Source organism: Bos javanicus, chromosome 7 (assembly GCF_032452875.1).
Source record: "Bos javanicus breed banteng chromosome 7, ARS-OSU_banteng_1.0, whole genome shotgun sequence".
Lineage (NCBI taxonomy): Eukaryota > Metazoa > Chordata > Mammalia > Artiodactyla > Bovidae > Bos > Bos javanicus.
Genome location: NC_083874.1, coordinates 101,272,570 through 101,287,550, shown reverse-complemented (window position 1 = coordinate 101,287,550; position 14,981 = coordinate 101,272,570). Strand labels below are relative to the sequence as shown.

At 47.5% G+C, this 14,981-nt stretch overlaps 1 protein-coding gene across 12 annotated transcripts in view; it reads right to left on the bottom strand.

The window, feature by feature from the left end:
• Nucleotides 1-10,485, bottom strand: part of PAM (peptidylglycine alpha-amidating monooxygenase) — a 325,194-nt gene extending 314,709 nt beyond the window's left edge. For 11 of the 12 annotated variants that reach the window (XM_061424504.1, XM_061424505.1, XM_061424506.1 and 8 more), the window contains exon 1: nucleotides 10,383-10,485. The gene's annotated coding sequence lies outside the window, so the exon portion shown is untranslated. The remainder of the gene's footprint in view (nucleotides 1-10,382) is intronic. The other variant, XM_061424513.1, reaches the window with a different exon arrangement.
• Between the last annotated feature and the right edge of the window lie 4,496 nt (nucleotides 10,486-14,981).

The following is a 14,981-nucleotide window of genomic DNA, read 5'->3' as shown; positions in this document are numbered from 1 at the left end:
AGAAGGAGACAGGGAAAGTCCAGGGCAATGCAAACTTTGAAGTGGGGCTGACTGCAGACTAGAAAAGAATGGGACCAACATGCTCTGTTTTATTAAGTAACTGGAACGAGTTCAAACAATTTGCTAAAACTACGTAGTTAAGACTTAGGTAATAGCAGTAACTAGGTGAAAGGTTACCTTTACATATCCTATTAATAGACTCCTTGACTCATCAGTCTCTCTGGAGACATTTATCTCTGCAAAGAAACCCTTTAGACTCTCCTCCTCGGCATTTTCCCTTATAAAAATTCTCCCGAAAGTCCTTAGTCCCCTGGAAAATGTTTTAAAGATATTTCACTGTGGTCGATTAGGCATGCAGTAATAGCTAAGTTGGGCTCCAAAATCACTGCAGATGGTGACTGCAGCCATGAAGTTAAAAGACGCTTACTCCTTGGAAGGAAAGTTATGACCAACCTAGATAGCATATTGAAAAGCAGAGACATTACTTTGTCAACAAAGGTTCGTCTAGTCAAGGCTATGGTTTTTCCTGTGGTCATGTATGGATGCGAGAGTTGGACTGTGAAGAAAGCTGAGAACCGAAGAATTGATGCTTTTGAATTGTGGTTTTGGAGAAGACTCTTGAGAGTCCCTTGGACTGCAAGGAGATCCAACCAGTCCATCCTGAAGGAGATCAGCCCTGGGATTTCTTTGGAAGGAATGATGCTAAAGCTGAAACTCCAGTACTTTGGCCACCTCATGCGAAGAGTTGACTCATTGGAAAAGACTCTGATGCTGGGAGGGATTGGGGGCAGGAGGAGAAGGGGACAACAGAGGATGAGATGGCTGGATGGCATACTGACTCGATGGACGTGAGTCTAAGTGAACTCCAGGAGTTGGTGATAGACAGTGAGGCCTGGCGTGCTGCGATTCATGGGGTCAAAAATTGGAGTTGGACACGACTGAGCAACTGAACTGAACTGAACTGAATAGCTAAGTCAGGCAACTTGGCCATGGAGGAAATGGTTTATAATAGAATGAACCTACTTTGCTCCTGATTAAAATTATTGGTGTGCAACTTGACAAAATGCACACCCTCAAAAGTTCTGAGCATGACAGGAAGTCACAGGTTAAAAGATGAAGCCGAATATGTGACCTCAGGGTTACTGTTATAATCACCTAACGTCAGAATCCAGATCCCTCTAAATTCTCTAGGGCAACAAAGAGCTGACAGCTTTATTTTGATTTCCTTATTTCAGGCCGATTTTAAAATAAGATGTTAACAGTGACGTGGGTGAGAAGCAATCTGGTATCATTTCCTTTCACGTGAATCCATCAGTGACTCATGCAATAAACAGCATGTTTCCTGGTTTGTTTCGCTACTGGAGCCAGTTTTCCAAAGATGATTTACCACACCCAGCCTGAGAAGGGACAGCATGAAACTGGTGAAATTCTGATCTTCAGAAATACAACAGACAACAATGATTTATACTGCCACGCTGTCTGTATAAAGAGAGGGGAGGCACGAGTCAACGCAAGCCTGAAGCTCGGGTTAGGAACCGTGGCAAACAAGCCAGAGAGAAAAAGGAAAACATACTGAAGACTGATGTGGCCATATTTTGGGGGGCAGAGGAGGGGAGAATGTGGCCGGGGGAGTCACCAACCTTTTCCACTCCTACCAAAATAAAATATTTTTAACTCACAATTAAAAAAATATTTTAGCAAAGTAGCATTAAAACACTAAATGGAGTAAAACCTCCCTAACTGAAACCTTTATGAAGGGACTGTACATTAGTACAAACCCTGAGCGCAGCTGACCTTGACTCTCCCAGAAGTTACTGCAACTGGAGAAGGATTATCTGTGGAAATTAGTAGGGCAAGCAAGAGGTAAATGTATAACTCATGTAAGTTTTCTTTAAGCACTATAGAAGCCTCCTGCTACTGCTGCTAAGTTGCTTCAGTCGTGTTCGACTCTGTGCGACCCCATAGATGGCAGCCCACCAGGCTCCCCAATCCCTGGGATTCTCCAGGCAAGAATACTGGAGTGGGTTGCCATTTCCTTCTCCTGCTACTGCTGCTACTGCTGCTAAGTCGCTTCAGTCGTGTCCGACTCTGTTGGACACCATAGACGGCAGCCCACCAGGCTCCCTCGTCCTTGGGATTCTCCAGGCAAGAACACTGGAGTGGGTTGCCATTTCCTTCTCCAATGCATGAAAGTGAAAAGTGAAAGTGAAGTCGCTCAGTTGTGTCCGACTCTTCTCGACCCCCTGGACTGCAGCCCACCAGACTCCTCCATCCATGGGATTTTCCAGGCAAGAGTACTGGAGTGGGGTGCCATCGCCTTCTCCAATTACATGCAAATGATCATCTTTCTACTTCAAAATTAACATTTCCTCTTTATGAAAGCTTTCTTCAAAAGAGTTCTACAAGGGGGCATCCTTAGCAGGTTCTGGGTCATGAATATAAGCACTCAATAAGATCAATCTTTAAAACAGTCTAAAACTTTGATTTTTTTTAAAAAACATGAATTAGTCTTCACATAAGTGAAATTTGACTGTGCTATAAATAACAACCATCGTGAAGCAAATTTCTTCCAGCACAGGTACGTGAAATTCACAATATCTGAAGTTTTTGAAAAGTCATTTCTACCCATAGAAATAGCAGATGGTAGCCTGATTCTTCCATAAGGGTCTCCACCTGTACTCTTTAGAATTCCTACCCGTCTCTTGTTCTGCTCACGCTGTAACCGCAGCGCCAGCAGTCAATGGCACCCTCAATACGGGTCAAGATGTGTCCCCTGTGGCTGCTGCAGCTGTTGGCTAGACGGACAGAATTACAGAAGGACAGGAAGAAAGTTGTGCTTTCTCTTCCCAGAGCTTGTGGTCCACACCCTCCTCAACACGAGCTGCCCGCATCTGATAGGGGCGCGGATCTGCTGCTTTTCTTGGGTCCTGGAGTTCTCCCCGACCTCCGCTGTGTCATTTAAGGCTGTGATTTACACTTCTGTGTTTTTGTGGGTTGGGTTTTGTTTTTTTTTTTGGAGTCCAGTTTCTTCTTTTCCTGAGGCCATCCTCATAAACTCCCTGAACAGGAGCCACGTGGAAATCTCCCTGTCCCCCCATCCTTTCCTTGCATGCAGGTGGCACAGCTGGGTGACAGCAGGCGCTGTCTGGGGGCTGCTGGACCGGCTGGGTTCCGGAACCTCACTGCCAACGTGCCACTCTTGTCCTTGCCCGTTAGGCACGGCTGGGAGGTGGAGCTGAAGGCAGCGTTCAGAGGCTCCAGCTCCTTTCAGCCCAGACCTCTAGCTCATGGTCACGTGTGATTTTGAGGAATGCCACCTGTATGTAGAACTTGAATAGCCACATGGCCCCAGTCTGCCCAGTCTCCAAGCCGACACGGCAGACAATTCTCTACGTTTTTTCCCCAGCAGGTACGAACTAAATATTATACTAATTATTCACACGGAAATATTTCCTTTGTACAAAGGAACCTCTATGAATCTAACACCATCTAACAGGCATCATCTGTATGCTGCCATAGTCAACAGCGTCGGCCTCTACTCATCCAAGAATACAAAAAGTCTGAAGCTGTAAGCCAGCGACATCCAACAGATCTTTCTGCAACGATGGAAATGTTCTATTATCTGCTCTGCCTGCTACAGTAGCCACTTGCCACTGCGGCTATTAAGCATTTGCCATGTGGCTAGAGTGACTGAGGAAGTAATATTTTTTCATTTTAATTAATCGAAACAAGTCTAAACAATGTGACCCATGGCTAAGCTCCATGGCTAGTACTAACAAATAAGCGTGCCACAGTTTCACAGATGCTGGCAAAAGGAATGAGATTACTAGATCAGAGACAAAGGAGTACATTACTCAAAAAAAAAAAACAAAAACAAAAAACCCAGTAGCAGGAGTATTAGCATAGTTATGCCAGTTCTATGAAACCCAATTCCCACAGTATGACGGGCAGAGGGCAGGCAATACCTATCTACCCAATGATTTGCACTAGAGAGGGGTTTCCTGAGCTTAGAGTGTACCAAATCTTTTATAACGCACAGTAAACCGACCTATGCTTTGCTCCATAGACAAAGACTACTTCTATTTTCCATAGCTATATGCTATACCAAAGCCCCTGAAAAGATAGTCTGGAATGAAAACAGTCAGTGCCTCTGCTCACAAGATGTGTGGACACCTGAGGGACTAAGGGAGAGCTATTTCCCAACAGTGGAAGTTCAAACACATCTCTGCAATCTACCCATCTCTCCAATCCTGCTTGAGTATCTGCTTCTAGACGGATTTCTTTTTCTTTATATATATTTTTTATTTTATTTTTTAACTTACAATATTGTATTGGTTTTGCCATTTATCAACATGAATCCACCACAGGTATACACGTGTTCCCCAACCTGAACTCTCCTTCCTCCTCCCTCCCCGTACCATCCCTCTGGGTCATCCCAGTGCACCAGCCCCAAGACGGATTTCTTAATAGCACCATTGTGACAGCTTTAGAAACAGTTATCACTACAGCCTCTTCCCAGGCATTTTTTCATACAGTAGCTAGAATAGGGGTTTCCCAGGTGGCACGGTGGTAAAAAAGAATCTGCCTGCCAACGCAGGAGACACAAGAGACGTGGGTTCGATCCCTCGGTCAGGAAAATCCCCTGGAGTAGGAAATGACAACCCACTCATCTTCTTGCCAAGAAATCCCATGGACGGGCTGTCGTCCATAGGGTCGCAGAGATTCAGACCTGAATGAGTGATGGAACACGCGCGCACGCGCACACACGCAGAAACAGCCCGAATGCACCTCGTAAACACAAACCTCATCAGCGCTCTCGGTCCAGCCTTCAGGGTCATCCGCTGCGCTCGGGATGAAGCCAGCCCTCCTCAGCCAGCGCCACGAGGCCCTGAAGGAAGCAGGTCTGCCCCTACCTACGGGCTCTTCCATCGCCTCTTCTAAGATGCTTTCCTCTAGCTGCACTAAACTTCTCTCATTCCCTAAAAGGCAGGCCATACAGGGGTGGCCCCGGGTTGAATACCAACTACAAAATGCGTCTGTTTATGGCCCCCACGATAAGTTTTAAAAACATTTCGGCCATTTCACATTTATGAAATATGAATATTAAGCTCCTCTTTAAAAATCAGGGCGTCTGGCAACAGTTGGCTGCGTCCCAACCTGACAACGCTGGGCTGCAGTTGAGTTTCTACTGATCCCTTTAGACGAAGCCTGGGTTCTCTGGCTGCCACACCGCTCCAGCTCTCCCCTCTTTACGCTTGTACATTATCCACCTGACTTCGGTTCCAAGCATCGGGCTGTGTTCGCCTTGGTCTGGGACACTCTTCAGTCCTCCAACTTCTTCAGCCGCGGACTATCACTCACTCTCCAGGTAGTACGCTCACGGGAAGTCTTCCCAGACCACCACCAACCCCGGTTAGGATCAGGCGATCCACTGTATGACACCCATCCACTGAGGCCTCCACTATCATCCTGTCTGTCGTCTGTGGGTCTCTGTATTACTCCACACACCAATCACCCAAGACTGTGATTTTCTGTTTACAAGTCTGTACCCTGCCCCAGACTTTTAGGTCCTAAGAGAGTGACACTAACTGGCTTGTATCCCATTGCACGCCAGTGCCTACGAAAGCCCAATGCACAGTAGGAGCTCAATAAACCCTTGTTAAATAAATTAATAAAGCCATTGGGAATGGCTAATTCAAAATACTGAAGGTGGCGATGTATTCATATTTTTATGCACTTATTTATTTTAAAACTTTGGACCTCTGAATTGTCATTCTCTTCCCCCCAGAAAACTGAAATAACTACCTGCGTAATAGGGATGAAACAAGTAACAGGCAATGTGCTAATAAGCACTTCACATTGATTAGTTCATTTAATCCTTACAGTAGCCCTTTGAGCTAAGTACTTCCTTTATTACTATCTGGCAGATGAGGAAACTAATAACTTAGGAGATTAAGTAACTGACCCAGGGTTACAAGACTGGTAAATGCCTGGTGGGACTCAAACCCAGGCCCATCAAAACCCCAAAGCCAAAATTCTTAACCATACACAATTTATAAATGTGAGATTTTTGGTGCGCCCTGGATAAGAGACCACATGTGGTAAGCACAAACCAGAGAACTATTTTCAGGCTGTTGAAAGTATAGTTCTACTCCTGGCATTAGCTGTTCAACCTTGGCTAAGAAGAAGCTCTTATTCTCTACATCAGCACAGTAAACTGTAGAGATAAGATGATGCCAACTTCTCTCTTGGAGGTGGGAGGAGAAGGGGATGACAGAGGATGAGATGGTGGGATGGCATCACCGACTCAATGCACATGAGTTTGGGTGAACTCCAGGAGTTGGTGACGGACAGGGAGGCCTGGCGTGCTGCGGTCCATGGGGTTGCAAAGAGTTGGACACGACTAAGCGACTGAACTGAACTGAACTCTCAAGAGACTTGAGAGCACAGGCCACCAACTAGCAACATAATGCAGACAGCCCTTCTCTTTGGCTATTTGTACGTGCTTTTCACAATCAGCTTTTACTGGCTGAAGGAGTTAAAAGGCAAGAGAAAGTTCTTACATGCACAAGAAGCTTTCTGGCTTTATGACCATTACACCAAATCACACAGATCCAGGGCAGTGACACAATCTTTAACCTCAGGTCACAAATAGGAAAATAAAGGTACTGAGCAATAAGGCCAAGCGTAAAGCGTAAAGTTAACTTCATATTCCTCAGGCTGCCCAGAAACCCACCTTGCCTCCCTGTGTGAGCTGAGCCCAAGCTCTCAAAGCCGAGCGGTGGTGGTGGCTTAGTCGCTCATTCGTGTCGGACTCTTTGTGACCCTATGGACTGTAGCCCACCAGGCTCCTCTGTCCATAGGACTCTCCAGGAAGAATACTGGAGTGGGTTGCCATTTCCTTCTCCACTCAAAGCCAAGTACTGGTAGGTCATGTCTATGAAATTCTACACATATCCTGCAGATGGATGAATTCTTCCAAAGAGCAGGAAAAGAATCAGAAATGTCACCAAGTCACACCAAATACAACGTGATGGTCCATCTGGTTTTTCCAGGTGTAATTCCTGCCCCTTCTTTGCGCCAAGTCAAACCTTTTTTAAATGGTTTCTTTAAAAATGTCTCACTAAGAATCTTACAACCTTTTTTTTTTTTTTCCGAATCTTGTAACTTTTTAAGCCAAATTCTAGAACCAATCCAGGGCCCACCAGGCCACAAAGTGTTCAAGTTTCAACTTATTTCAATCTCTATATTTTTTTCCTAGGCACTATAATTTCTTTTCTCAAGGACTTGAGAAAAAATTGTATATGGACATCATAGATTCACTAACTGACTAAAGTTAGAACTGATATTTCTACAGTTTTTAATGGGCTTCCCCTGTGGCTCAGTTGGTAAAGAATCTGCCAGCAATGTGGGAGACCTGGGTTCGATACCTGGGTTGGGAAGAGCTCCTGGAGAAGAGAAAGGCTTTTTAAGAGTTTTTAACATTTATTACTACGTATACATATATGGATGCTTTTCTGAGCTTTCATTCTAAAAATATAGATTTTATTTCCGAGGATGGCTCCCATTTGATGATGTAGAGGCACTTGAAATTTTATTTCAGAAAACACTGGCTTAACTTTATTGCTTCCAATCTATTGAGTATACTCACCAAAAAGTGGTCTTAAAGGGCCTTCAGTAATGTATTCTTGACTACACTGCCATATGTAGTTATTAGAATATATGATATTTATATAAAATATGAAATAAAAGTATTAGTATTTAAGTTAGATTGAAAGTTTCTCTAGGGCAAGGAATATATTCTATCAGTTAGTTCAGTTACTAGTTGTGTCCGACTCTTTGCAACCCCATGGACTGCAGCACGCCAGGCCTCCCTGTCCATTACCAAATCCCACAGTTTATTCAGACTCATGTCCACTGAGTCGGTGATGCCATCCAACCATCTCATCCTCTGTCATCCCCTTCTCCTCCTGCCTTTGATCCTTCCCAGCATCAAGGTCTTTTCCAATGAATCAGTTCTTCGAATCAGGTGGCCAAAGTACTGGAGTTTCAGCTTCAGCATCAGTCCTTCCAATGAATATTCAGAATGATTTCCTTTAGGATGGACTGCTTGGATCTCCCTGCTGTCCAAGGGACTCTCAAGAGTCTTCTCCAACACCACAGTTCAAAAGCATCAGTTCTTTGGTGCTCAGCTTTCTTTATGGGCCAACTCTCATATCCATACATGACTACTGGAAAAACCATAGCTTTGACTACAGGGACTTTTGTTGGCAAAGTAATGTTTCTGCTTTTCAATATGCTATCTAGGTTGGTCATAACTTTCCTTCCAAGGAGTAAGCATCTTTTAATTTCATGGTTGCAATCACCATCTGCAGTGATTTTGGAGCCCAAAAAAATAAAGTCTGACACTGTTTCCATTGTTTCCCCATCTATTTGCCATGAAGTGATGGGATTGGATGCCAGGATCTTAATTTTCTGAATGTTGAGCTTTAAGCAACTTTTTCACTCTCTTCTTCCAGTTCAGTTCCATCAAGAGGCTCTTTAGTTCTTCTTCACTTTCTGCCATAAGGGTGGTATCATCTGTGTATCCGAGGTTATTGATATTTCTCCCAGCAATCTTGATTCCAGCTTGTGCTTCATCCAGCCCAGCATTTTGCATGATGTACTCTGCATATAAGTTAAATAAGGAGGGTGACGATATACAGCCTTGACGTACTCCATTCCCGATTTGGAACCAATGTGTTGTTCCATGTCCAGTTCTAACTTTTGATTCTTGACCTGCATACAGATTTCTCAGGAGGAAGGTCAGGTGGTCTGATATTCCCATCTCTTTAAGAATTTTCCACAGTTTGTTGTCATCCACACAATCAAGGTTTTGGCATGGCTATACTTAAAAGCACAATGCACTGCACAATACAGGAACTCATGAAATGCCTATTAAATCAGGAATTCATGAACAACGGGCCATAGCTATTGAACCTCAAGTCTAAAGCTGACTTCTTAGGCCTTTTAACTGCTTTCTTCATAAATAAGAATGGTGCTAACAATGCTTCCTGTGCCTGTGATTTTAAACAGAAATTTTACAAATGACAGTGCACATGTAGGTTGTTTGAGCTAAATTCTGAACTTACTTTACTAAAATAGGTCTACTTCCTGAACTGTAAAAATTAAAATCAAATTTAAATTTGCACCTAAGATGGAAAAAAGAGGTTTTAAAGACTGTCAAGCAGCCTAAGCCAGCACAGAACTTATTTCCAAAGACGTGTGCCAATAACAACCTTCTGTTATTTGAAATCCTATGACCACAGAGGAAATATGTAAGATCCATAGCTCTGCACCTTTGGGTGAGGAAGAGATGATTTCAATTCGGAACACTAAATATCAGACCCAGAAACACGAGTTTTTACCCAGAGCAGTCAGGGACATATAATCAATCTTGTCTTAGCTGAAGGACCTGAACTCAGATAACTGGAACACAGGACATTCAGGAGACCAGAGACCGTGGCTCAAAATCAAGTAACACACCTAGATCATCCAACTGGATCCTCACACCGACCCTCAGCAGTGGACAAAGTGCACCCACGTTTTACAGATGAGAGCACAGGATGTCCAGAAAAGGTCGCGTCCCAAGGCCACCTTGATGGGAAGGAGACTTAGAAGCAGGCTTCATTGCCTAGTTTCCAAGTATCCGAGCTGTGGTTACTTTCCATCCCGCCTCTGCAATCACCCTTCGCGGGTGTGTTATCCTCTCCGGCTGGCAGAAAACGGGCAGGAAGGCGTGCGGAGCTGGGCAAGGACGAAAGACCAGAGCGCAGGGAATTTCCACCGCTTCCCGGCTCTCGCCCACACCCGGGCACCTCGGACAGCCACTGGGCTGAGCCCCGCGCTTCCACCCGAAGCCAGTCCGGGGCGAGGGACGGGTGGAGGGGGAGTGGCGATCCGGGAACCGGGGAGCCTTTCTCACCAGCAGGGAGAGCTCTCCAAGTTGGGGGGGTGGGGGGGCAGAAAAGGGCGAAAGAACTATCTCACCCACAGAGGGGCGAGGGCGCCAGGAGAAGCACGAAGGTGAGGAGCCCCGGATAGGAGGGTGACCCTTCGCCCACGGCCTCGGCTCACAGGGGTGCCGAGGGCTGGGCGGAGAAGTTGGGGGGGCTCGCAGGGGTTGCGAGGCACGCTCGGTCCCCGAAACCCTCCCTGGGCGCGGTGCCAGGTCCCCCCCTCGACCCCCGAGCAGCCCGGGTGGAAACCCACGCCTGCGCGCGCGGGCAGCCGAGACAGCGGGCTCCGGGCGCCCGCGGGCATCCGCGCAACTTCCCGGGCCCCCTCCCACGCCCCCACCCGCGCCCGCGCCCCGCGCGCCCGTCGGCGGCCGCGGCACCCACCTGCGCGGCGGCGGGCGCAGCCCGGGACGGAAGCGCGAGCGGCGGGCGGAGTTCGTCGCGAGGCTCCGGCACCCGGGGCGGGGACAGGCCGAGCGCGCGGCGGCGGCGGGGGCGGCGGGGGCTCCCGGTGACTCCGCCCGCCGCGCGCACTCCGCTCCGGGGAGCGGCTCCCGGGCCCGCCCCGCGCCTGTCCTCCCGCGCGCAGAGGGTTGCGGAACGCGGTCCCCGCGCGGTCGCGCGCCGCGTCCCTGGGGTCTCCCCGCGGGGGCCTCCGTCCCGGGGGTTCGCACTTACGCGGGGCCCGGAGGCGGCGGCCACCCGGGGCTCCCGCCCGGGGCACGAAGAGGGGTCAAGGCCGCGACCGAGAGGCTCCGGAGGCCCGAGGAGCCGCCAGGCGAGGTGGCCGGGCCGGCTGCCCGGAGCGAGGCCGCGGAAAATGTCCGACTGGCTCCTTTCGCCCGGCTCCGGGCTGGGACGACTGTTCCCGAAAGAGTTCAGGACCCCCTCGCCCTCCTCCTCCCGCCCCGGGTTAGGGACTTTAGCCAAGAAAGTGCGCGGAACCGGCGAACCGGGGCCACCGGGTGGACCCTGCGGGAAAAGTGCAGTCTCCTTTCCCGTGCACGTGCCTGGCCACCTGGTTCGCGCAGTCCCTCCCCGCACCCCTGGCCTTAGCGGGGAGCCCTTGCCTAGCGTGGCTTCCCACTTCTGTCCATCCTTTTTTTTTTTTTTTTCCCGAAACTCTTTTCATCCCGCACGACGCCAAGCGCGCACTCTATGACCACGTTCGCCCCTAAACTGCAGACACGGAACCCAGGAATCAACCCCTTTCCCCCCACCCCACCCTCCACCAAAGCAGGACAAAACTGGGCTCCAGGGATCTGGAATGTTCCAGTCGGAAGGGTTTATATCCAAGTAGCCTCGCGAAGAGTCGGACACGACTGAGCGACTTCACTTTCACTTTTCACTTTCATGCATTGGAGAAGGAAATGGCAACCCACTCCAGTGTTCTTGCCTGGAGAATCCCAGGGATGGGGTAGCCTGGTGGGCTGCCATCTATGGGGCCGCACAGAGTCGGACACGACTGAAGCGACTTAGCAGCAGTAGCAGCAGCAGCCAGACGCTGTGCGTTACTGAGTCCCCACCCACCAGAGACACACACAAATTAACAGACGCCTTTAACTCAAGAGCCGCACTTTGCCATTGCCTTTGCCTCCCGGACTATAAAGAAAGCTGAGAGCCGGAGAATTGATGCTTCTGAACTGTGGTGTTGGAGAAGACTCTTGAGAGTCCCTTGGACTGCAAGGAGATCCAACCAGTCCATTCTAAAGGAGATCAGTCCTGGGTGTTCATTGGAAGGACTGATGCTGAAGCTGAAATTCCAATCCTTTGGCCACCTGATGCGAAGAACTGACTCGGAAAAGACCCTGATGCTGGGAAATATTGAAGGCAGGAGGAGAAGGGGATGACAGAGGATGAGATGGTGGGATGGCATCACCGACTCGATGGACATGAGTTTGGGTAAACTCCGGGAGTTGGTGATGGACAGGGAGGTCTGGCGTGCTGCAGTCCATGGTGTCGCAAAGAGTCGGACACAACTGAGCGACTGAACTGAAGACACTTTTTTGTCTCCTCTGCCCTGAGTTATTAACTGAAGCAAGGAGTTGGGATTCCCCCCACCCCCCACCCCCGCCTTAAATAAGTCAATCTAGGTGAGAAAAGAAGGAAATGGGGAGGGACTGGAGTCCTAAGTTTGTAGTGGTTGTTATTCTTAAGTTCAGTGCATTTGTAATGTCAAGGTCATTTTCCTGTCCGATGGGTTGACCACATTTTTACTTTGAAATGTAGGAGGACGTTTGGGACAACAGCACCAATGTTACCTCTGGGCAGCCTTCTCTGACACCCTTGAGGTCCTACTAGACCCTGCCACGGCTTCAGCTGCGCTCATAGGGAGCCAGTGTGCCCGAGGAAGCCACCACCAAGTCTGGATGCCAGAGGGTTCCAGCCTCAGGGCGTTGCTGGTTGTACACAGTCCAGCCACTGATCGCTGAAGCCTGGCATGTACTTAGTGAGCCAGCTGCCAGCCCCACTTCAAAAGTGAGGAGAAGACTCCTTTGTCCCAGCCTCCGGGAACCGCTTGCCTGGGGTCCACTTTTGCGCTCTAGAAGCATCATCGTAAAACTGATCCTTAGTGTCCCAGTTTTTTTTTTTTTTGGAAAGACTGCTTCCTATTTAATTGTAAAATCTCCTTTCCTTCTCTTGTTTCCTGTAGTGTCCAAAAGGGTAAGCTTTTGAAAGTTCAAGAGGCTCAAAGAGACCTGTATAAAGTTGTTCTTTCTCTTCTCACTAGAAGAAACATCCTCTCTGAAATGGAACCTTATGCCATGTACATCCTTTCTGAATATGGTAATCCCCCTGTATGTAGTAGTTATCGTAATTTTATATAAAGAATACAATCTTGTGAAAAATGTCCAGGCAGCTAGTGGGGATAAAGAGTCCTGTTTTCCCCTGGGAAAAATTCTGGTAGGGGAAAAAAAAAAAAAGAAGAAGCTGAGCGAGTTCATTTGTCTGCAGCAGAATTGGTCTCAGGCTGTGTTAAAAGTTGGTGCAGATGGACATTTGTCCATAAACCTCCCGCTTCCTCAGTTGACCTTCACAGCAGTATTGGCCACCGAACCCTGCCGGTTCTCGGAGGCAGCCCCCCTCACAGCAAAGAGTCAGGGTCTTCAGATGCTGGTGCCTACAACTGCTGGTCTTGGAAAAGAATTTTGGGCACAAGTAACAGAGTAAATGAAGATCCATGGAGAATCTTTCTCATACTCCTTATTTTTAGACTTTTCCGGGAGTCATTTCATTGTAAAGTTGGGTCCAGTGGTCAAAACTCAACCTGGGCAGTTGCAGGAATGTGCTGGCCTGTAGGTTTCCCTGAAAAGAAATAAAAATGCACCCTTCCTCATTACACAGTGCTTCCAATAAAATCTAAGAGTTCCCAACTTTTATTGAGAACAGAAAGGTACATCCAAATGGTATAACAAGCTTCAAATTGGTTGTATCAAGCAGTCAACTTTGCTTATGCACATTCAGAATGACAAGAGAAAAAATATTAATTTCAATTTGAAAGTCGTCAAAAAGCACCTTGTGGGCCACTTAATGAATAGCCTCATGTTAAATTAGTAATATATGTTTGTTCTTTCACAAATAAATTTTCCTCTGAAATACAGACATCAGTCATGGAGTCAATTATCTTGCACAGCATGTGCTATAAAAGCACATAAAAGAAATAATATACTGCATTGCTTATTTGAAAGTAATCAGGAATACCATGAACACTGGCATGCCTTTAATTTCATGGTGTTAAGAAAAAACTATAGGAGTATGAAGTAGCAAACCCTTTCCTCTCTGTGTACTAATTAAATTACCTATTGTGATATACATAGGAGGACACTTTTTTTTTCCCCATTAACTGCCAGAAATACCAGCGGACTGTTTTCTTGTCTTCCTCTACTAACCCCTGTAGAGGGAATGTGAACATGAAGTTTCCTTTGAAAACAAAGGGGTCACCACACTCTGACCAGCTGTGAAGTACGAAGAAGACCAAGGCTAGAAATGGCATTCTAAGTACATAAATTATCATTTGAATGAGGCTAGACTTTTAAGGGGTGGCTCAGCAGCAAAAGAACTGACCTAAAATGCAGGAGATTGGGTCCAGAAAATCCCTTGGAAGAGGGCATGGCAACCCACTCCAGTATTCTTACCAGAAGATTCCATGGACAGAGGAGCCTACTGGACTATGTACGTTTCATGGGGTCACAAAGAGTCGGACACAAGTGAGGCAACTGACCACCACACACAGACTTTTAAGAAATTTATGCATCAAACAGATCTCAAGATGTAAAAAGTGCAAAAGAAGTAGTTTGTTGTTGTTCAGTCCCTAAGTCATGTCTGACTCTTTGAGACCCCATGACCTGCTGCATGCCAGGCATCCCTGTCCTTTACTATCTCCCAGAGTTTGCTTAAATTCATGTCCATTGAGTCAGTGATGCCATCCAACCATCTCTGTCGTCCCCTTCTCCTCCTGCCCTCAATCTTTCCCAGCATCAGGGTCTTTTCCAGTGAGTTGGTTCTTCATATCAGATGGTCAAAGTATTGGAGCTTCAGCTTCAACATCAGTCCTTCCAATGAATATTCAAGGTTGATCTCCTTTAGGACTGACTGGTTTGATATCCTTGCTGTCCACAGGACTCTCAAGAGTCTTCTCAAGCACCACAGTGCAAAAGCATGAAGTCTTTGGCTCTCAGCCTTCTTTGGAGAAGGCAATGGCACCCCACTCCAGTACTCTTGCCTGGAAAATCTCATGGACTGAGGAGCCTAGTAGGCTGCAGCCCATGATGTCCCTAAGAGTCGGACACAACTGAGCTACTTCACTTGCACTTTTCACTTTCATGCATTGGAGAAGGAAATGGCAACCCACTCCAGTGTTCTTGCCTGGAGAATCCCAGGGATGGGGGAGCCTGATGGGCTGCCCCACCAACGGTCGCACAGAGTCTGACACGACTGAGTGACTTAGCAGTAGCAGTAGCAACAGCCTTCTTTATGGTCCAG